The sequence below is a fragment of the Nuphar pumila genome, chromosome 8 (assembly GCF_984573655.1).
Source record: "Nuphar pumila chromosome 8, dmNupPumi1.hap1.1, whole genome shotgun sequence".
In the NCBI taxonomy this organism is placed as follows: Eukaryota; Viridiplantae; Streptophyta; class Magnoliopsida; order Nymphaeales; family Nymphaeaceae; genus Nuphar; species Nuphar pumila.
The window spans coordinates 59,029,766-59,052,650 of record NC_143256.1 but is presented as its reverse complement, the minus strand read 5'-3'; positions in this window follow the sequence as shown (position 1 = coordinate 59,052,650).

Sequence of the window (22,885 nt, the reverse complement as noted above, 5' to 3'; positions counted from 1 at the left end):
CGTCCATCACCTCTCTTTTAATCCTAACCATTCAATCTAAAAGACCTAACCTATTTAAAGATTGAAGAGAGAGAAAGAGGAGACCCCTTGGGCGTTTTTTCTTGGAGCTTCTCTCTCCTCCTCCCCTTCCTTCTCCAAAAATTAGTTTTTAGTAGTTTCTGTATTTTTGCCATCTCCATCAGATCTCGATGAGAAGATTTTAAGCAGAGTCATTTTTTTTTTTGCTTGATTTGATTGCCAAATCATATCAGTAGTTCACTAGTTGACTCAGGATATATGAGGTACCTCAGCTTCGATGGCTCGAACCGGCCTATGGACTAGAAGTTGTAGCCTAATGCAGATAATGAATGGTACACATTTTGAAAAAGACTTAATGAAAGAAAATATCTCTGAAACATAACATTGCGAGTTAGCGAGGATTGGCTCTTAAATGATTTGGACACTTGACTGTTTAGAAAGGGTTTCGTAACATTGAGGTAAATAAGTCTATTAACTTTAAAGATATTGAATAGGTCTTCTGCCTGTTCTGTTCTAATTTGCTCATAAGACTATCACTTAGTTCAAACATCCTCCTCTATGTGAGCTGGTTTGTCACAGCCCCTTTTGGGAAACGAATACTCTTTTTGTGGGCCTCAATGGTAAGAGTAACCAAGGATTCCATTTTTAACAGATGGTGATAATTCTTCTTAGAACCAACTCATTGTACCATGCGCTGTCGATTTGAGCAGTCCTTTTACAGGGATTAAATTGTTATCAGATTACTGCAATCGGAAGTAAAGTCTTATTTATTATTTGAGGTCACAGGTTGTGTAGTATCTTTCTTAATCTTTGTATACATTAGCCGACCTCTGCTATACAAATCAGTGTATTGACATATTAATATATATGACAATGATGATAATCACACATTTGTTGCACACTGATAGCACAACATCTATTCTCAATGTAGGGAAATGGCTTCATCTCGTAAACCACATACCTAGCTGTTATCTTCAATAGCAACTATTGCACCTTCATAGTTTTAGTGTATCATCAAAATCACAGTTCAACCTTTGCATGCTCTCCCCTCCTGTTCAATATTCTTAGTCTTAGAATTGTTCGAGGTTTGATTTTCATTGTAACAGCGATATGTTCAGTATATTTTAGTAAATTTTGTTGAATGCCTACTGACCAACCAGTCATAGAGAAGGTTAGGATCTGCAGTATAATGAGGGTGTCGTGACCTTGTGACCAAAACATATATATGAAAGGGGTTTATGTCAATGGCTGAGACATTTTCTCTTTTTATCAACAAGGTATATTTTCCTAAGGCCATAATTTGCTTATTTCCGTTATTCATATTGCAAACTCAGGCAAATCTGTCTCTACTTTCTTGTTGTTACCTTATTCATTACTATCCTGATATTTCTTTGTTATGACAGATTGAGTTATAGATTTGTTGGCTTGACATCATTGAGGCGCAGAGCTTCATCTGTGATGACTCTGCTGTATATTTGTAATATCAGAATTCCATATTGAATACAGCTGGGGAGTTTAATTGTCTGGAATTGAGATATGCCAGCCGAAATCATTTTGAAACCTTAGTTGTGACACGGATTTTTCTTCTGATTTACTGAATAAACAGAATTTGATTGGCTGCATTGAGCTTTGGTCACAGGCATATTAAGCATCCCACTGTATGCATTGTTTGAGCACTGTATGCATTTAACTTGCTTCACCTCACAACCCCATTTTTTATTTTTTTTTGCTGCTCAGATCTTATTAGGATTAATCAGTCAAGATACATCAGGTAAGGCCACTGAAGTTCCTCTGATGATTCTATTGATAGCCTTCAGAAGTATATGCCGGAATCAGCTTATGAAGATTGATTCAAAATGCATATAGCATAGATCATCTCCTTATATTATGTTTTGATATGTAGATAAATTGATCATGTTATTGTACCCTGCATGAATATATCTTCTGATTTTTTTTTACAATAAGATATCTCCTGTACATATTAATCCTTATGTAACATTCTTTACTTTCTCATATTTCTATGCCAACCTTGTTTTGCAGGGGTATATGAGAAATGTTGGTTCCCTCTTCTAAATTAGAACTTTATTTTTCAAATTTCTATTGTAATAATCAGATATTAATGAAGAAATCTATCATTTCCTGTTTTAGATAGAATGTATGAGCATGCATCTTCATAGAATTACTTGTTTTCATATCATTTTCCCCTTACTTTTCAAAAAAATCTCACAATGGTAAAACACGAATGACACGTGCACCATTTCGTAAGAGGTAATTGATACTAAGTTGATGATCCACATCAATGGCCATAGTCAGGGTGTGGACAAAACTTAGCATTTTTATCTTTTACGAAATAACACTGGATCCACACTGGATCCGTTCTAAAAAATTCATCATATTTCCTCAAATATTTTCTTCTTTTATCAGAATTTAACTTAAAATTAATTCAAAATATATACCAATGGCCATAGTCAGGGTATATTGAGAGTTAATTTCATTTTAAATTCTATAAAAGCATCGAATGTGTTTCATTCTTCACCTGAATTTAAATATAGATTATTATATAATACATTCAATGACCATAGTCAAAGATGTATTATATCTTCAATCTTATTTTAATTTATTTAAAGAATGGGATAGCCTTTCAAAATCCAATTTCAAAAATTTAAATTCATTCATCATTTAGGATAGAATTGCATCATATTTAAAAAAAAAAAAAAATCTTTTTTCATAAATCCAAGTGATTCTTTCCTTCATTTCTCAGATCAAATCCTATTCATAAATTCAAATTCAACTCTATTTCTCAAAAGGATTCAAGAATTCAATTTCAAGGTCCCATTTGACTTTGAAAAACTTTAGAATCAACTTATATCCCAAATTCAAATTCTAACTTCAAATTCAAAGTCCAAATTGACTTTAAAATTCATTTTTTATTCAAAACTCCAACCAAATCCAAAGTTCAAATTAACTTTGAGATTCTTTTCATCTTCTAAATTTCAAATTCAAAATTCAAAGTCTAACTTGACTTTGAAATTCATTTGTATATTCAATTCCTAAAATTCATTCAAACTTGGAAATATGGATTCATCTTCTAAATTCCAGATTCAAGCTTAAAAGTCCAAATTTGACTTTGGAATTCATTTGCATATTCAAAATTCAAATTCTCGAATCAATTTTGGAAATTCCAAATCCAAAATCGGGTCAACTTGGATCTAGTCTTCTAAATACAATTCCACTTTTGGATCTCAGACATCATATCCAATTCCTCTTTAGGATCCAAACTCCAATTCCACTTTTGGATCTCAGACTTTAGATCCAATTTCCTAATAGGATCCAGAACCAATTTTACCTTGGATCTCAGACTTCAAATCCAAATCCATCTTAAGATCCGGAACCCAATTCTACTTCAGATCTTAGACTTCAGATTCAGTTCCATTTTAGGATCCAGAATTCAATCACATGTTGGATCTTAGACTTCTAATCCAAATCCATTTTAGGATCCAGAACCCAATTTTATCTCGGATCTCAGATCTCAGATCTTAAATCCATCTTTAGATCCAACTCCATTCCCAATTCTAGATTTCAAATCCAATTCAATTTTCAGATCTCATCTGAACTCCCTAAATCCATTTCTATTCTTAAATACCATTTGATTATCTCAGATCCATTCCAAACTTAAAAAATCCAAATTCAATTCCATCTCAAGTATTCATTTCCTTTTCTAAATTCAAATCCAAATTCAAAGTCGATTTTGACTTTGAAACTTCATTTCCTTTCATTTCAAAGCTTCAAGTCATTCTTTCTCATTTATTCTTCCAAATCCTAATTTACTTCAAAAACTTAGAATTTCTCTGTTCTATCTCAATCTCTAAGTTAAATTCAATCATTTCTTCATTCCTTTACCAAGTTCATCTCAGAATACTTGGAAATTTTCAAAATATCTTTCAAAAGGAGCATACATTCTTGCATTGCACAAGCATGATTCTTTGTGCATTTAGAGTTAGAATAAATTCTTAGATTATATTTAGGCAAAGCAAAAGGCATAGATTCGATCCTTGGTTCGATTACCCCTGGTAAAGGCGCCAGGAATGGTCGAACCTCGTACCGACGAGCAAATCCCGTCTCTCCATTTTCCCGTAATATTTTAAAAAATGGAGGCGAGTTAAATTTCTAAATGTTTTCAAATTAAGGTCAAGTGAGACCGCGCAAAATAGTTCCTCTTCTCTCTTTCTTTCTTTCTTTTCTCTTCTCTTTCTCTTTTCTTTCTTTTATTCTTCTCCCTTCAAAAAGGAGGAAAATAGAGGTTAGAAAAGGAAAAGAGAAGGAAGAGAGAGAAACCACAAGAGAGGAAAATTTTTGCGATGATCACAGTGATACTCTTAGACTTTGCACGTGGTACACCCTGACACAGTTATTTGAGTAGTGCGTACGCTGAAGAGGTACATTGCTTGAGGCATTGGTAAGCACACCACGTGCCCTTACTTCATGAAATGAAAAGACTGAAAATATAACACCATAGGGTATAAATGTAAATGAATTGTTGTGGGCTCAGATTGAGTCCTCAGGCAGTGGCCCTTGTTGTGTATGGACTCTTGTGTGATATACCCTAAAACAGAAAAAAAAAATATGGTGTTGTGACTGCTTTCACGAGCAGTGTGCTCTGTTGGCCGCGTGAGGCTGAGCACATGAATGGGCAGGCCAAGTCCTCGTTTTGCGTACCCTGCGGGGACCACGAGGCAAATTCCTCGTAGAGAGGTATGAATGAACATGAGCCTAAGAAAGATAAACCTGCTTCGCCCCATTCACAAAACGATTCACCTTGGGAGAGGGTGGATGGTACAACCCTGAGTGACTAGTCGTTACTACGACATGTGTTTTTGACTGGAGCTGTAGCGTCCTTTGGACTCCAGTCACTCAGAGTCAGGGAGGTCGAGGTTGCCCTTTTAGGACCTCACTACTGCAGTAGTATGGATTGCAATCCTTGCCTATGCGAGTATTTTCTCCTAGTTGTGTGCTGCTCGCATGAGGTTGACTCGGTCTGTAGCTTCCCCGGTTACCACACTATAATTTGAATAACAAACGCCGCCGGGTGCATGTCTCACAGAATGTGAGGTTCCTTCCCGTACCCGAAGGAGTAATCAGAAGAACTTAAAGACTAACCAATCAGCTGACTTACTGTATTTGCTACTTTACTTGTTCTGTAGTTTGTGCTTCAGTTACTGTTCTTGTTCAGTTGTTACTTTGGTTACTGCATTGTTCAGTACTTGACACGTCTGTTACTACCTTGAGTGTCTGCTTTACAGTTACTTCAGTTGTTACTATAGTTGCTCGCTGCTTAGTTCTCGTTACAGTTCAGTTTGCTATTTTAGTTACTTGTTGTACGGTTACTTTAGTTGCTTGCTCGTTTCCAACACTTGTTATAGTTACTACAGCTTGTTACCTTTCAGTTGACTTGTACTTGTCCCTTTCGCACTTACCTCACACAATTCACAACACTTTGTTTATTATGTTCCTTGATGCATACTTTACTACTTGATATGGATTGTGAAATGAATTAGCATTGTTATTGCTCATAAACTCATGCTAGTTACTCCTACTTATTGCTCCATGAGTGGTTTTGTGCTCTTGCTTATGCTGAAACTGCTTAACTATTTTAATTATGCATGCTATGTATGTCATGTATAGCTCTGCTTCATTTTCCACACTTTGGTATATTGTGTTTGGTTTGTCTCACCAGCTCGAAAGAGTACTGACCCCGTTTTATGGGGATACAAGTGTTACTTAGGCGTGCGGTGGAGCTTGATGTGCTGTAACGGACTCTGATCCCACACTTCTGACACTTGTTGGATCTTGGCAGTTGTTGGTTTTTGGTATAAGGAATTGATTGTACACTTTGTAAATGTATTTAATAAAAAGTTGTTTCCTTACTGTTGTTTCACTCCTGTGGTGGCCGCCCAGACTCGCGGCTTTGTTGTTTTTACGTACACTGTGTTTTTTGCTGTTCTCTAATTAAACCTTTTCAAAAAAAAATCACATAAAATCCTAAGTTTTTCCAAAGTTGGGGTTTGGGGGCTCCACAAGCACGAGCACTAGATGTACCAACACGAGCGCTGGATTTTGAAGATGTACCAGCACGAGCACTGGATTTCGAAAAATGCCCCAGTACGAGCCTTCGATTTCGCAAACGCACACCAGTACGAGCACTGAGTTTTTGAAAGTGCACACCAGTATGTGCACTAGGTTTCGAAAATGCACACCAGTACAAGCATTGGGTTTTCGAAAGTGCACACCAGTACGAGCACTGGGTTTCGAAAATGCCCCAATATGAGCGCTGGGTTTCGAAAATGCACACCAGTATGAACACTGAGTTTTCGAAAGTGCACACCAGTACGAGCACTGGGTTTTCGAAAGTGCACACCAGTACGAGCACTGGGTTTTCGAAAGTGCACACCAGTACGAGCATTGGGTTTTAAAAATGCACACCAGTACGAGCACTGGGTTTCGAAAATGCACACCAGTAAGAGCACTAGGTTTTCGAAAGTGCCCACTAGTACGAGCAATGGGTTTCGAAAATGCCCCAGTACGAGCGTTGGGTTTTGAAAATGCACCAGTACGAGTACTGGTTTTTCAAAATGTACTAGTATGAGCACTGGATTTTAAAAAGCACACTAGTATGAGCACTGGGTTTTGAAAAATGTACTAGTACGAGCACTGGGTTTCCCAACGGAGAGTTGAAAAAAAGACCAACATTCGAAGATACTTGAGAATTAAGGGAGAATGATTGTCGGTGTTTCAGGATTATCCCTTATCCTGAAGGGGAAGTTCAGGTTTATCCCTTAACCTAAAAGGGGATGTCAGAAAAACTTTGGTCCAATACGAGCATTTGATCGAAAGGGGAAATCCGAGTCGGAACTCGGAATCGCAAAAATGGAACATAAAGAGAAGAATCCGCGTCGGAACCTGGTTTTTCAAAAGTAAGAGAATGTATGAGAAAATCGAATTTTGAGAACTTGAATTTTCAAAGGAATGATCGATTCCAACACGAGCGTTGAATCCGATAGAAAGTCCGAGTCGGAACTCAGAAAAAAAAATAAGAAATACATACAAAAGGGGAAAACCCGAGTCGGAACCTGATTTTTCAAGATAAAAGACAAAAGACAAAAGACAAATAAGAAAATCGAATTTTTGAAAACTCGAATTTTCAAAGGAACGACCAGTTCCAACACAAGCGTTGAATCCGATAGGAAGTCCGAGTCGAAACTCGTAACTTCAAACAAAAAGATAAAAGGGGAAACCTGAGTCGGAACCCGGTTTTTCAAAAAAAAAAGACAAAATGGAAAATCCAAGTTTTTGAAAACTCGAATTTTCAAAGGAACGATCGGTTCCCACATGAGCGTTGAATCCGATAGGAAGTTCGAGTGAGAACTCAACTTCAAATGAAACAAAAAGGGAAAACCCGAGTCGGAACCCGAATCTTCAAAATTATAATAAAAATGAAAAACCCGAGTTTTGAAAAACTCGAATCTTCAAAGGAACGATCGGTTCCAACACGAGCGTTGAATCCGATAGGAAGTTTAAGTCGGAACTCAAAACTTCAAATGATATGAAAAGGGAAAACCCGAGTCGGAACCCGGATCTTCAAAATAATAAAAAAAAAATGAAATGAAAACAAAAACCTGAGTTGAAACTCAGATGGGAAGGAAATAATTCCTACCCAAGAATCGAATTTTAGAAGGATTGACAAAAAGCCTAAACAGATTCTGACGATTATGATGAAGATGAGAAACTTATTCAAGATCCTCGACCCAAGGTGACCTAAGATTTGAATTTTATTTATGATGATTTCCATGATTATCCCTGATCCTGAAGAGAATTTGACAAAATCGAAAAAGATTGATAAAGATTTGATAAAGAATAAAAGGAATTGATGAAAGGGAAGAATCAATGAAATTGACAATAAGAATTTAAAAGGATTGGTAGAAATAGGTAGAATTTTGAGAAAAATGAATGAGAAAAGATTTCAGGACTATCCCATGTCCTGAAAGAAAGGGATCTCCCAGGACGAGATTCAGGTTTATCCCTTAACCTGAAAGGGGATGTGAACAAGAAGTACCTCATTGAAAAGAGGCATCAGGTTTGTCCCTTAACCTGAAAGGGTTTGTAAAGATTGATAAAATTTTAGTAAAATTGATAAAAACTTGATAAAACTTGACAAATTGATAAAATTGATAATAAATTGATGAAAATTTGATTAAATTGAAAAATAAAAAAGAATGTAATTAATACAAAAATTAGGATTAACTAAAGAATTAATAAGGTTTTTAGAAAAGTTTGTCAGATCTTGCCTGCATATGATGAAGGAAAACAAGTATAGATCAAAATAAAAATGCCCCAGTATCATGGAGAAGAATGTGAGAATTTGATAAAAGATTATTGCTTTATTGCAAGAGGCATTTTGAAGAGTACAAAAGGCTAGGATGAACAATTCAAGTGTAAAATCTCTTCAAATGCAGAGCATTGATAGGATCTGGCAGTTCCACCCCATCTGCGTTGATCAGATGATAGGAATTGCGAGGTAGCGCTTCCTTAACCACATAAGGGTCTTCCCAATTGGGTGACCACTTGTCCCGTGGTCGATGCTTGAGATGAGCTATCGATCTGAGCACAAGATCATTAACTCAAAATCTTCTTTCAATACCCGATTTGGCATAGTGCTTAGCTATCCTCTGACGATAAGCTTGAGCATGTTCTGCTGCCTTGAGTCTTTTCTCGTCCAACAAATAGAGTTGTACCAACCTCTGCTACGGATACTGATCAAGTGGAAGTTCGATGAGCGATGCAAACTTGAATGCAGGCTTTTGAACGTGAAGAGGTAGTACTACTTCAGTTCCATAAACAAGCTCCGAAGGCATAGCATTGGTCGGAGTCTGAATGGTGGTTCAGTATGCCCAGAGTGCATCATGCATCTTATCGTGCCAATCACGACCCGTTTCCACAGTTCTTTCTAGAATGCGGATCAAGATCGTATTGGTGGCCTCTGCCTGGCCATTCCCTTGGGGATAATACGTAGCTGAGAAGTGGTGATGAATCCTGAACTTCGAGCAGAAGGTTTTCATTCTCTCATTCTTGAAGTGACTGCCATTATCTGACACAATATCATGCGGGACGCCGAAGCAGCAAAGAAGATTCTTATGAATAAAAGAAACTACGTGCCGGCCTTCCACTGTTCGCAGAGTTATAACTTCGACCCATTTGGTGAAGTATTTTGTAGCTGCGAGGAAGTACCTGTGGCCGTTGGAAGCTGAAGGAGTGATTGGGCCTACCACGTTGAAGGCCCACATCGAAAAAGGCCAAGAAGAAACCACAGACTGCAAATATGCGGCTGGCGCATGAATGGAAGGTGTGTGCATCTGACATTTGACGCACTTCCTCACAAATCAATGGCAATCTTGCTGCATGGTTTTCCAATAATATACTGTCTGGATGATTTGCTAGACGAGCGTTTGGTAGTCGACGTGACCACCACAAATTCCCTCGTGTGCCTCTCGAACAACTTCCATGGCTTCATCCTTATCTAAGCATCTGGCGTACTCAGAACTGAACCCACGACGGTAGAGAGTATTGGCGAGGATGAAATAACGGGCCGACATGCGTTGGACGTTGCTCCTTTTTTGGCATTTCCGATGGAAATTCACCGGTTTCAATAAAGTTTTTGATGTCTTGGTACCAAGGCTTCTCTTTTTGAGTGGCCAGGTTCACTTGCTCAGGTGGAATGTAGGCAGATTGATCAAGTCTGCTGATCTCGAAGGAACGACAGGATTCACTGTCTTTGAATGACAAAATGGAGCCAAGGCAGACCAAACCATCAACTATACGATTGTATTCCCTCTTGACATGATTGAGCTGAAATTCTTCAAAGTTGCTTATGAGAGCTAAGGCAATCTTCTGATAGGCAATCAATTTTGAATCCTTGACTTGCCATTCAACATTAACTTGACTGACAACAAGTAATAAATCGTCAAAGGCATGTACTCTCTTGACATTGAAGTCTTGCAAAATCTTGAGGTCTTGTATTAGAGCTTCATACTCGGCCATGTTGTGAGTACATTAGAAGCTGAGCTTGAGGGAATAAGGGATCATCTCCTTTTTGGGAGTGATCAACAAGATCCCAATTCCTATACCAGACATATTTCTGGCTCCATCAAAGAACACGGTCCAGACTGGAGATTCCTGAATGCTACAGATGTGATCATCATGAAAATCATCTTCTGCCTTGATCTCTTCTATCAACGGAAAATCTGCCAACTGATCAGCGATGTCTTGACTGATTTCTGAGAAACATACTCCAAGTCGTATTGCATCAGGAGGACTTGCCATTTTGCAATCCGCCCAGTAAGGAAAGGCTGCTCAAGGACGTACTTGAGAGGATTGAGTCTTGACAAAATTTTGATTTCTGATGCCAACAGATAATGTACCAGCTTTTGACACATCCATACTAAGGCTAGACATGTCTTCTCCATCTGAGAATATCTCTTCTCATAGTCGATGAAGGTCTTGCTTATGTAGTAGATGGTATACTCTATCTGGCTGCCCTCCTCATAATGCGCAAGAAATCCGCCACAAGCATTCTGATTGACAGAAATATATAAGAGAAGTAGCTTTCTCAGTTCTGGTGGCTTCAGAACAGGCGGATTGAGGAGATACTGCTTGATGCGCTCAAATGAGAGCTGACATTCTGGTCCCCACTCGAATTTCACTTCTTTTTTCAGCAAGTGATTGAAGGGCTCACATCTCATGGCCAAATTAGAGATGAAACAGCGAATTGACTGAATGCTCCCTTGAAGGCTTCGCAGTTCTTTTAGATTGGTGGGAGGCGGCATATCAATGATTGCCTTAGCCTTGGCCGGATCCACCTCTATGCCTTTCTTGCTGATTATGTAGCCTAGCAGTTTGCCTGACTCTACTCCGAAGACACATTTCTGCGAATTAAGTCACAACTTGTAAAGGATGAGTCTTTCAAAGACTTGGCCGAGAGCATCAAGATGATCCTCTCCTCCTTGGATTTGACCAGGATATCATCTACATAGGCATCCATGTTCTTGTGCATTTGGTCATGAAAGATAACCGCCATCGCACTCTGATAGGTTGCCTCAGCATTCTTGAGCCCAAATGGCATGACTATATAGCAAAATGTGCCCCAAGGCATAGTAAAAGAAGTTTTGGACTGGTCACGAGCAGCTAGTTTGATCTGATTATAGCCTGAGTACCCATCCATGAAGGAAAACATGGCATGGCCTGTTGGTTGGGTTTTTGTAAATGATATTTTTAAAAGATATTTTCAATAAAAACAATTGGAAAATCGTCAACCAAAAGTAATAAACCAACTTTCCACAGAAGTGGCAAGCATGGGTCAAATCCACAGGGAACGAGAAATATTCAAGTTAATTCTAAAATTCTCAATTTATTAATTTACACTTCTAAATCTAGTCAATAAATACAATTCTAATGAAATAACAGAATAACAATTACAATTAACTAGAAAAGCCAATTTAAATTCTTCTTCTGCTCGCCAAGGGCAATTCTGTCCTTTCACTCAAATGTCACTTTTTCACTCTAGACAAGATTAACCTTGTAATCTTGAGTAGCTTTTCAACCTAAAACAAAGAAAATAAAAAGTCAGTAAACAATTATAGCAAATAAATTCAAAAATTAAACTAAACCTAATTCTACAGAAGTTAACCAACTTGAATTCTAATTAACACTAAAAATCAAATAAAATACCAAAATAATTCTAATAACTAATTAATCTAGGTCTAACTACATTAATGGATGCAGATGCACTGACTAAAATGCAGAAAACACTAAAAATTAACCGAAAATTAATAAAACAATGAAATGATGATTTTACCCCTAACTAGTGCAAAAGTGAATTCTGACAGCTTTTCGCAAACAGAATGTTTGAAGGGGCAAAGGAAGTCCAAATTTCCCAAAAAAATTTCTATTCTGTTTTTGACAGATTAAAAAATCTGACAGTTTTTACGGATTTGAAATTTTTTTTCTGGAACATCAGATATAAGTGTTTCAAATTCGAGAAATTTTTGGAAATCGCAGGACTCGAAACTGAAAAACCTGAAATAGTTGTTTTTGCAAAACACTTAAAAACCAGACCAAATCAACTCGAAATGAGCTGAATTTTGGTCTACAGACTCCAAACATCTGGAGAAAGAGAATAGAGCAACAATTTCTAGAAAATGCGAGAAATTTGCACATAAAATGACGAGTGCAAGATAGCGCAAAAATCAGTTTTGAAAATCAATACACTATTCACTTGGAAATACATTTTTGACACTATGACTATAATTTAAATTCAACAACAGTACGAACACTACTAAATGACTGCTAAACTATAAAAAATAACAGCATTAAAAACACTTAAATTAACTATACTAACTTAAGCATGAACTACACCTAAGCTATGATAAAATGAGAGATATGCACTAAGTAAAAGGAAGATGTTAATGACCTAATTCTAATACCAAGCTGAATACACACTCAATAATAAATCAACACACAAACATTAAGCTATACTGAAGTAATGTTAGGAAAAGCAAGTCGTCAACGACAAAAAGAAACTAAGCAAATGAACTAGGGTTATGGATTAGAGAGGGTTAGGATGGAACTAGGGTTACTAAGGGGGACAGTCTAGAATAGGTTTTGACTTGGTCTAAGCTCACGCCCCACCTTGATGGGTCCACTAGGTTGACTAGGTTAGAAAATTAGTAAAAATATCAACCTAAGATTCTAGAACTAATTAATTAAAAATAAAAAATGACAACTAATGGAATGAAGTTATCTACCTTATACACCTAGATGGATATAATTAAAAGCTAATTAAATCCTACCTAAAGAATAAATTACTTACCCAAAACTTAACACTAATTCAAACTTTAAAAATAATTAAAACTAAATCTAATCTAAGTCAACATGGAAAGTTGGAAAAAGGGGTTACAAAATGAGAAGAAACAATTTTGGCAAGCTTGGGCTATCAAAATTCGTCCAGCTAGAGGGCTATTATTCTCCTTAATTGCTTTCAAAACCAATTTGGGAAGTTGAGAAGGAAAAAAAACCGTCCAGCCAAAAGGGGGCCCACACGTTTTTGGCTTTCTTAAAAGAAAAGAGAACACTTAAATCCCTTCCCAAAATCGTGTAGAGACTTTTTAGAAAGTAATTTGAAACTTAAATTTTGTTTCCAAAATTAAAAAGCTAAGTCTCCTCTAAATTGGCTGAATATACAAATTCCAAACTTTCTTAAATTGCTTCCTACGAATTTGGAGGAGTCCACACTTGCCAAACTCATTTTTCAAACCTCAATTACATAATTGCCCCTTATCTAAAATGCAACCTTATCTAATTAATGAAATTACCTATTACTAATCTAATGAAACTAATATCTACCTAAAGCAAGGAAAGGTTAGGAATGGAATAAAGGAAAAATTAAATTTCAAATAGACTAATTGGATTACTATTACAATTACTTACCTAAACAAAACCATGAGACGTTTTTGCTATTGACCCACCATACAACGAATGTAGACACTCTAAAATCACATACCTAATGCAAGTCAAACTTACCAAAACTCCAGCTGGACCTCTAATGGCAGACGTCCAGCTTGAGGAAAAAAGCTATTCTACCCAAAGAAAATCGATGTTACCTAAACTAAGAAAAACAACCCTTAAAAAAAATTTCTTTTTCTTTTGAACAAACTCTCACGAAATTAGAAGCAACCTAACTATCAATTAAATCAAATGGAACAATTGTGAGACACGACCTACTGAAGTTGCAGCAAAGGAAAACTAATACTAAACTAAGACAAAAAGAAAACATTCGTTAACCATGATCAAGACACACTCTAAACGATGGACTCAAGGCAACACTAAAATTAAACACGAACACAACCCAACATAAAATCAAGTTAATTTAGACTCTAAATTACTGTAACACCAATTAATTAATGCACTTGCTAACAAAAAATTCAGAGAACCACAATTGAAAAAACGTCCCAATCGGCTAGAATGGATCTAGCCGATTTTGGGTTTTGGGCTAAAACGAAATTGCAAACAAGATCCAATGACACATCTGACTCTAAATTAAACTTTTTTTAAACACTTTTTACTGCTAAGAAAGTTTCAGAACACAGAAAATATAAAACGTTAAAATCGGCTAGAAGGGGTCTAGCTGATTTTCACTATTCGGCTAAAACAATGTGGACATTCAAGTTTCTACCTAATCTAGACTCAAAAATGAAATTCAAAAACATAAAATAACAGACACACGACAGTGGTTTGCTGTCAAATAAGTAGAAAAACAGAAAATGGGCTGAAGGTAGAAGAAGAGACTTTAGGTGGACTCGAATCTATCTAAAAGAACGGAGAAAGAGTAAGACCAACCTCAAGGGCGATCCGACGACTGTGGGGATGGAAAGAGCGGATTCAATCTTTGGAAACAAGCCTCATAATCTTCGTTGATGCTGGAATATCACAATGAAGCTCTCCTTTGCAGCTGCACCACGTTTGAACCGAGGATGGAGAAGGAACTGATTCTCGATCGGGTGGTGTAGAATATCGGATGGAGGGAGGGCCGAGCATTTTTGTTGGAGTAGATGTCACTCTCCACAAGAAAAAGTGTCTTCAACCTCTGCTACACCTGCAAAACACAACAAATATGGTGAATATTCAACAAGGATGAGAAGAAATATGTGATAGATATGAAAAAGACACGAAAGAATGCTTGAATCTCAAGCAAAACTCCGATCTTCAATGGGAATGGCGTGGAATGAGAGAGGAATAAGGTGGCTGGAGCATGAATCAGCTGAGGGGGCATGAAATCCAAGGCAAAAACGTTTTAGGGCTTTTAGAAACATGTATTTATACTTTGGGTGGTTTTCAGAAATTGGTTTATAATAAACTTTCTTGCTCTGCGCCCCTTTTGGAGTGGGTTTTCTGAAAACCTTTGCTAAATGGATATGGGCACACGTGTGGGGTGGATTTAGACATTTTAACCACTGATCCATTGCTCAAGAATGTCATTTTGGGTTGGATCTGGATCCAGTCACCTTAAAATCTACGCCCAAACACTAAAAACGCTATAACTATCTCAATTTAACTCTGATTCTTCTAAAATTCGAATTGTGACCCCTTGATATCAAAATTCATCCAATCTTGGGTTTTTAATCTTAAAATCATCCAACAATGCATGAATTTAGTAATAACATGATGTGCATTTCATGCATCATCAAATACCCCCATGCTTGAATGTTTGTTAGTCCCTTAACAAACAACTAACTATGTTATGAAATGGGAAAATAAACAAATAAATAAGCACTAAACAATGAAAATCCTTACTCACTTTCGTAGGAATCATGGTTGCATTTAGCTCATGAAACAATCCCTTTAAACCTCTGGGTTACCCCAGTGGACGAGTAAGGTCTCGTGAGGATTTGCAGAGATGCTACCCACAAACATCAATGACATGCAGAAATGATTTTTCAGGAATACTAGGCACTCAAGAACTCAGTTTAAGAAAATATTTCATGTAATGTACACTCTTAGAACAAATTCAGAATTTTTATGCCACCATAGTAGAAATCTTTTTCCTTCACTTTTCTAAAATTGTAATTATCTATGATTTTTCTCAGAAAGTCAAGTATTATCATGTTATCACTCATTTATCCACACTTGTATATTTTCTGCATAACATTTCACAATTATTCCTAAGCAATGAAATTTTTCTTTCTCATTAAGCTCATTCTTTTTCTTCTGATTTTCAATTTTCACCATTTTTCAATTCCTCTCACCTGAGCATTATTTCAAATATCCAGTTTCGTGACCCGTGTAATGAGCTTTGGGTCAGTGACTCCCAAGCCAGACAACCTTAGGGCACCAGATACAGAGTATCCCTCGGACTTAATTGCTCGAGTCACTACTTTTTATTTGAATAAGTTACGTATAGTCTTCTTCTCATCATGTGCAATGTCTCTATCTCTTAGGCTTTCTATGCAGTTCATGTAACAAGCTTTCAAATCGGTGGCTCCCAAATCATACGGCTTTAGGGCATCAGGTGTAAAACACCCTTCAGACTCTACTTACTCGAACCACAAAGGTCACAGATATCGACTAGACAAGAAGATTATCTCCTTCGTTATCCTTTTCGTCAAGAGGCTCAAACATTTCAACTTGTATCTGAGTTCCACTACTAGAAATCACGAAGACATCCACAACTAAACGTAACTCTTTCTTTTAAGCTCATCTTTCTAAATCTCTTTCCGTTGCTTGGTTTTCCCACAAAACATACTGTGCATACTTATACTAAAGTGATTTAAAACTTTCTAACATTCAAATACTATATTTTCTTTGAATTTTCTCATAAATAACTACTCCTTTTGGATCAGATCAGAAAAAAAAATTTACATGGGGCTTAAAAACTTCTAAATTGTCAGATTATGCCAAAAACAATCATATATGCCACAAACTTGTTCTCAAAAGCCTACTTTTGTGAGTTTTTAGCTACCATACATAAAAAAAAATTTAGTGTGCATCTAAACCACCCCCCCATGCTTGAATGACACTGTCCCTAGTGGCATACAAAATATGTAACATGTAATGGAAATGCACACTAAATGTATGACCTGCAATTTTTCAGTGTCCAATATCAGGTAAGTTTGACAAAGGCGAACCTGTGAGGAGGTACGTTTCCAATACCAGGTAGTCTGACAGGGGACTTGTTCCAAAATGGTTAAATCCTAGTAAGAAAGATCTGTGTATGAAATAGTTACACAAGATGACTATGTTAATAGCCGATTGGAAGAACATTGATTCAACAAACTATCATGGTTGTAGCATAATTTGAACTCAGATATGAGAAACATACCTCATCGATCATGAATCATGATATGAGGTTATGATTGCAATAAATACGATGTTGAACTAAGTGAATAAAATTATGAATCTAACATATGGGAGAAATATCCCGAGTTACGCACTTAGTACACTTAACTGAGTTTCGCGGACGAAATTCCTTTAAGGGGGTAATGATGTAAGACCCGCAATTTTTCAGTATCTTTCTGAAAAAATTTCACGAGGCATTTCCGAGTAAAAATAGCATCTGAACCCGAAATATGAATGAGATCGATTTGTACGAACCAGTTATACTTAGGATATTCGTCGATTCGCGAATATATGCTCAAACACTCTAGAAGCCATAACTTTCTACCTAAACGAAATCAAAAGATTCCTGCGAGCCAACTTTCTTAGTTACAACAATACGAAGATAATGGCCTACTCAGAATTTTTCGAAAAAAAATGCCGAAAACTCTACTTTTTTGCGGGACCCGCGAAAATATTGGTGGGACCCATAGAAATATTTCTCAGAAAATATTCTAGAACATTCTAGAATATTCCAGGATCTTCCAGCACCTTCTAGGGAATATTTTAGGAAATATTCCTTCTGGATAAGATCAAACAGTCAGATGGATAAGATCAAGCTGGATTTTTGAAAAAGCCCAAGGGCATTTGGGTAATTGGGGTTGCTTAGCCCCTAAGCAACCTCCCCTATAAATAGAGGAGGCCCCCTTTAGAAAAAATCACCACTCTCTCCCTTTGCCTTCTCTCTCTCCTCCTTTTCCAAACCTCCCCTACCTAGCCTAGCCCACCTGACCTGGTCTGAGCGTGCCTGACTTAGCCTGAGCCTGCCTGACCAGGTCCTAACCCACCTTACCTAGCTCAAACCCAGTTGACTTGACTTGAACCTAGTTGGGTTTGAAGTCAAAGTCAAAGTCCTTTTTGGTCCAGCTTTTGGTTTGGATTTCTGAACCCAGACTTAGCCTACTTGGGTTGAGTTTGAACCTGTTGATCCCAGTTGACTTGGACTGAACCCAGTTTGGTTCAAACCACTTAGGTTAAGCAGCTTGACCTGCTTTACCTCTTTCTCAACTAGGTCGACTTCATCTGACCTAGTCTGACCTCTTGACGGAAGGATCGAAGCTTGTTCAAAGCGTTGGATCATTCGGAAGTTGTTTCTTCCGCAATTTGAAGTAAGTTCACTTCATTAATCCATCTCTCTCAAGTATTTAATTGTTTGTATATAGCATATACTTTCTGAAGTAGTATCTTGCTTTAGTTCTTGGTTGAGCTCTCTAGGACACTTCGGTGTTCACGCGGTAACCTCGTAACTATTGTCAGATATATATGTTTGAATGCACAGTATATGCGTTCTTCAAAAATAGTATCTCGCCCTAGTTCTTGGTTGAGCCCTCTAGGACATTTCGGTGTTCACTCGCTTGCCTCGTAACTATCGTTGGATACAGATCTAGGTGTATATCTGCTGATTCTGCCGACGCGTTCTATATCGCACAAGCTATGTAATTTACCTTTACCGTCGCGTCGTATGATGCCAAGGCTCCTTGCTTTCTGCACTTTCCGATTAATGCACTTCCGATTATTCATTAACTTACGCCATCGCATCGAACGATGCCAAGGCTCCTGCTTTCTGTAATGTATTTACTTACGCCGTCGCGTCGAACGATGCCAAGGCTCCTGTTTTGTTATATATGTAGAATATTTCGTTCAGTTACACACCCTGAACAATAGTATATGCATTTCCTTTACGCTGCCGCTGTATAAAGCACAGGCTTTTGCTTATACTACATATATGACGCGTAAATGAGCGTTCAAATGGAGATCAAACTCCAAATCGCCAATGTGATTCCTTTACCGCTCCTCGTTCAAGATTCTGCTTGACGAATGAAGCCCCTATTGGAAAGGCGTCGGATTTTGGCAAAATGCTCTTTACGTAAAGACTAAGTCAATTACGTATGGCATGGCTATGGCCCAGGGTTCCTGCAACCTTAATGGATGCAAAGCATGCACAACAGTGCATATCCGTTTCTCGAGTTAAGCGTAGCAATTTCCCACCAAAGAGGGGAGATGCCGCTGAAATGGATAAAAGAAAATGCACGCTTTCTTCGTTAAAGAGAGGAAGTGCTGCTGAAATTCTTGAAGGAGCTAAGAATAGCTCAGAAAGAACGTAGCAGAAGTGCTACCCAGTTCATGGAATGCCTTCTACGATGTAGAAAGGTTCGTCGCACTACTGCCGGTAGAGCAGAGGATGTGCTGACAGAATGGTTGGCAAAAGAGCTGCCAGAATCAGTTAAGTGGCACAACGATGCCGTTTGTTGGAACGATGTCAGAATGAGTCGTCTCCTTGACACCTGCAAGGGCACCATACTTGTAAGAGCCGTTGCACCGAAGTAGTGGTAGCGCCTTCACGAGGTCCTAAGCTCGTTGCGTAAAAATACGCCGAGTAGCCGATCCGTAGAGATCGAGTCATGTGCATGCTCATTAAGAATTATCAGACAACCAGACTCGTAAGGGCCGCTGAGCCAGAGTGTGTTGTTTCCACCGAAAGAGGTGAAGTGCTCGTCAAGGCCGAAGTGCCGAGAGCAGAGTTAAGCATGCATATGAATAAAACCTTTGTTCCACGGTGAAAACCGTATGGCTGATTGGGGTCGGGTAGATATTTCTCAAAGGGTGCCCTATAGGCATGCAATATTTCGTCAAGTAATTATAAGACCGGCAGGCCCCTTTTAGAAATTCTCACCGAGAAAGACAGTGATGGCGCAGCCTTGAGTGACATATATTTCACCCGAACCTGATCGAGTTCATTGATGGCCTTCGTCACTCAGAGGTATGGAGGTCGTGGTTATCCTTAAATATCTAAGGATTGAACCCAACTACTGCAGTAGCAAAATGCATTTTGATACCTAGTAAGGATCTCTTCTGGTATGTTGTACCGTCCTACTAGGTGGATGGGGTCAACAGGCCTCTGGGGTATCTAAAATACATAGAATAATCAACCCCCAGATCGTCGCGTTGTCGCCCAGATATGAGTCCCCTAAGCTCAGGGGGAGGTGAAATTATCGAAACAAAGCATTAGCTTAGGTACAGTGATACTTTGAATGTATGCGGGTATGTACGATGTTGAGTCAATCCTGCATTATCTTTGTGAAGGTGTCATGGTCGGTATACTACTGGACCGATTGGGAAAGAACCCCATTGATATCCGTACGACTAAGCGAAGCTCGGAGAGTTGTCCTTAGATTCGTAGGATACGGATGTGCCAAGCATAAAGGCTTGAGCTAGACATCCATTCGTGACCTTGAAGAGGTCAAAGGTAAGTCGTAAAGACTTAAGCGGTTATTCTAACTTAAAGCCCTTAAGAGGCTTATGCGAAGTCATGCAGACTTGCATGGATGTTCAACTCATAGCCCTGAGGAGGATATTGCGATATACGCTAAGTCATGGAGGCTTGAGCGTTGTATTTCGAACTGCGACCCTGAGTGGTCTATGCATTTACTTGAGTTGAATAGATAGGTGTTTGCTTACTTACCAGACCTTCAGTGGTTCTGACCCCGTGTTATGGGGATTTCAGGTGTTGTACCTGCGTGGCGATATGTGGAGCAAGGCGACAACGAGTTCTAGGGTTTCTCTAGACAGAGTTGTATTGCTTCCTTTTATTGAACCTACACTACTTTTCTAAGCAGTAGTGTTGTAATAAACATGTGGTTTTTGATAAAATGGAACACTTTGGTGGTCAATGAGTTGCTTGGCCACATACCTGCAATGTGCTCGGAGTTTTCTAAAGCAGATGACTCATTATTGTCTTATTCCGCTGCTAAAAGCTTTTCTAAGTTCCGCTGCAAAGAAAAAAAAAGAAATTCATGAAAATTTTAACTTAGCTTTGTTTGGGAAATCCGGGGCGTTATAGAATTGGTATCAAAGCATGAGTCTGAGAAACCTCGTTCAAGATCCGTCGTGTTTGCGGTATCGCACTGTATGTATAAATTTTATACTTTCTCTGATTTGGGTGTATTTGTGTGAATAGATAAAATGACTCCTAGGACGAGGAGAACCATGCCGAGCGAGGAGTCTCATACGCAAGGCTTCCTGCTGGAGACCCTCAATAGGCTTGTGTCTGCCATTCATGAATCAAGGCAAGCACCAGCCCCGCCTCGCAACGAGAACCTGGGAGGAATAACTTATGAGAAATTCCTCAAACTAGACCCACTAGTTTTCGTTGGTAGTGCCGATCCAAAGCTTGCAGAAAGCTGGATCGAGGAGACAACGCGCTTTCCTTATACTGGGAGTACCGGAAGGGAAAAAGATAAACTTTGGCATATATAGGCTGAAAGACAACGCACGGAAGTGGTGGGATACCACTAAGATAATCCAGTTCTCTCAGCTTGAAGTCATCCCTTGGGACGATTTTCGGAGAACTTTCTTGGATAATTACTTCCCGATACACTCCAGAAATAAGAAGAAGATGGAGTTTCTGGAAGTGGAGCAAGGTGTTATGAGTCTGATGGACTATACCACTAAATTTCAAAACCTTGAACAATATTGCTCCACGTTATTCGATATTGACCAAGAAAGGGCCGATAAATATGTAAATGGATTGCAAGGAGAGTCGCGATCTCGTGTGATAACAAGCATGCCCTCGACTTTTCAAGCTGCTGTGGCAGCATCTTGAAAGATTAGCGAGGATTGGGTGCGATCTAAGGTGATCATAGCAAAGAGGCCCGTAGTTGATGGTCGGAACAATACGAGGACGTTCTCAGGTAGCCAAGAATCTCAACCACCTTTGTATAAAAGAGATTTTCAAGAAAAAAATTTCACTCCACCGGCCGAGCGGCCATTGCAGATGGTAGAAGCGAATCAGCCCTACCAACAGTCTAATTTTTGATGCCCAAGGTGTAGCTCAGATCATCCCGGAGGGGTTTGTCCTCGCGATACGGGAGGTTGCCTATATTGCGGCAAACCAGGGCATCGTGTAAGAGAATGCCGCAAGAAGGCCTCAGATCTTCAACGAAGAAATATGGGATCTGAAGGACCCTCTCAACAACAAAGTCTGCCATTACCTAGGGCAGAGCAGAAACCCATGGCAGGTCGTGTCTATGCGGTGATAGTCGAACAACTCACGAATGATGACCATATCAAGGAATCTGGATACCTTGATAGATAAAGTTGTAATGAGTAAAAAGCGATTGAAAGACAAGATCCAATGAATGCTTGAGACAAGTGGCTTATGACCTTGTGTACGGTCATCTGGATCGATATGTATCCTTGCTCTCTAAAGTAATGTTGGATTTGTTAAATTAAATCTTAAGTGCTTATGCCCAAAATTTATGGCTATAGACCCCATGATTGAGAAATTAAGTTTGCGTAATTAGAACGTTAAAAGTCACTTAATAAAATAAACCATCAAGGAATTGTTCCCAAAAAGAGAGTCCTGTGAGGTTTTACATATTCAAGATCAGATCGTCTAGCCAGAGCGAGCCTGTGAGGGTATACAGCTCCGTGCGAGTGTATATGTTCCAAAACCAGTAGCTTGGCTAGTATAATTCTGTGCGGGTGTACTGATCCAATATCAGGTAAGTCTGACGAAGGCGAACCTGTAAGGAGGTACGTTTCCAATACCAGGTAGTCTGACAGGGGACTTGTTGCAAAATGGTTAAATCCTAGTAAGAAAGATCTGTGTATGAAATTGTTACACAAGATGGATATGTGATCATGCATATAAATCAGGGTTAATTAACATTTAAATATGCATGATTTTATAAAATAATGTTTCAAAAACCCAATTTTATGTTAGTTTTCGAGTAAATGTGTTAAAATGATTTAAAAATAGAAAATGCAGGAAAAATAGTTTTATTTTACATTTTTATGCCTATTTTAGTTTTTGTAGTTTGGTTTTAGTTTTTATTAAAAATAAAAAATGGAGAAAAATAGTTTTATATTCATTTTAAGTGTTTTTTTT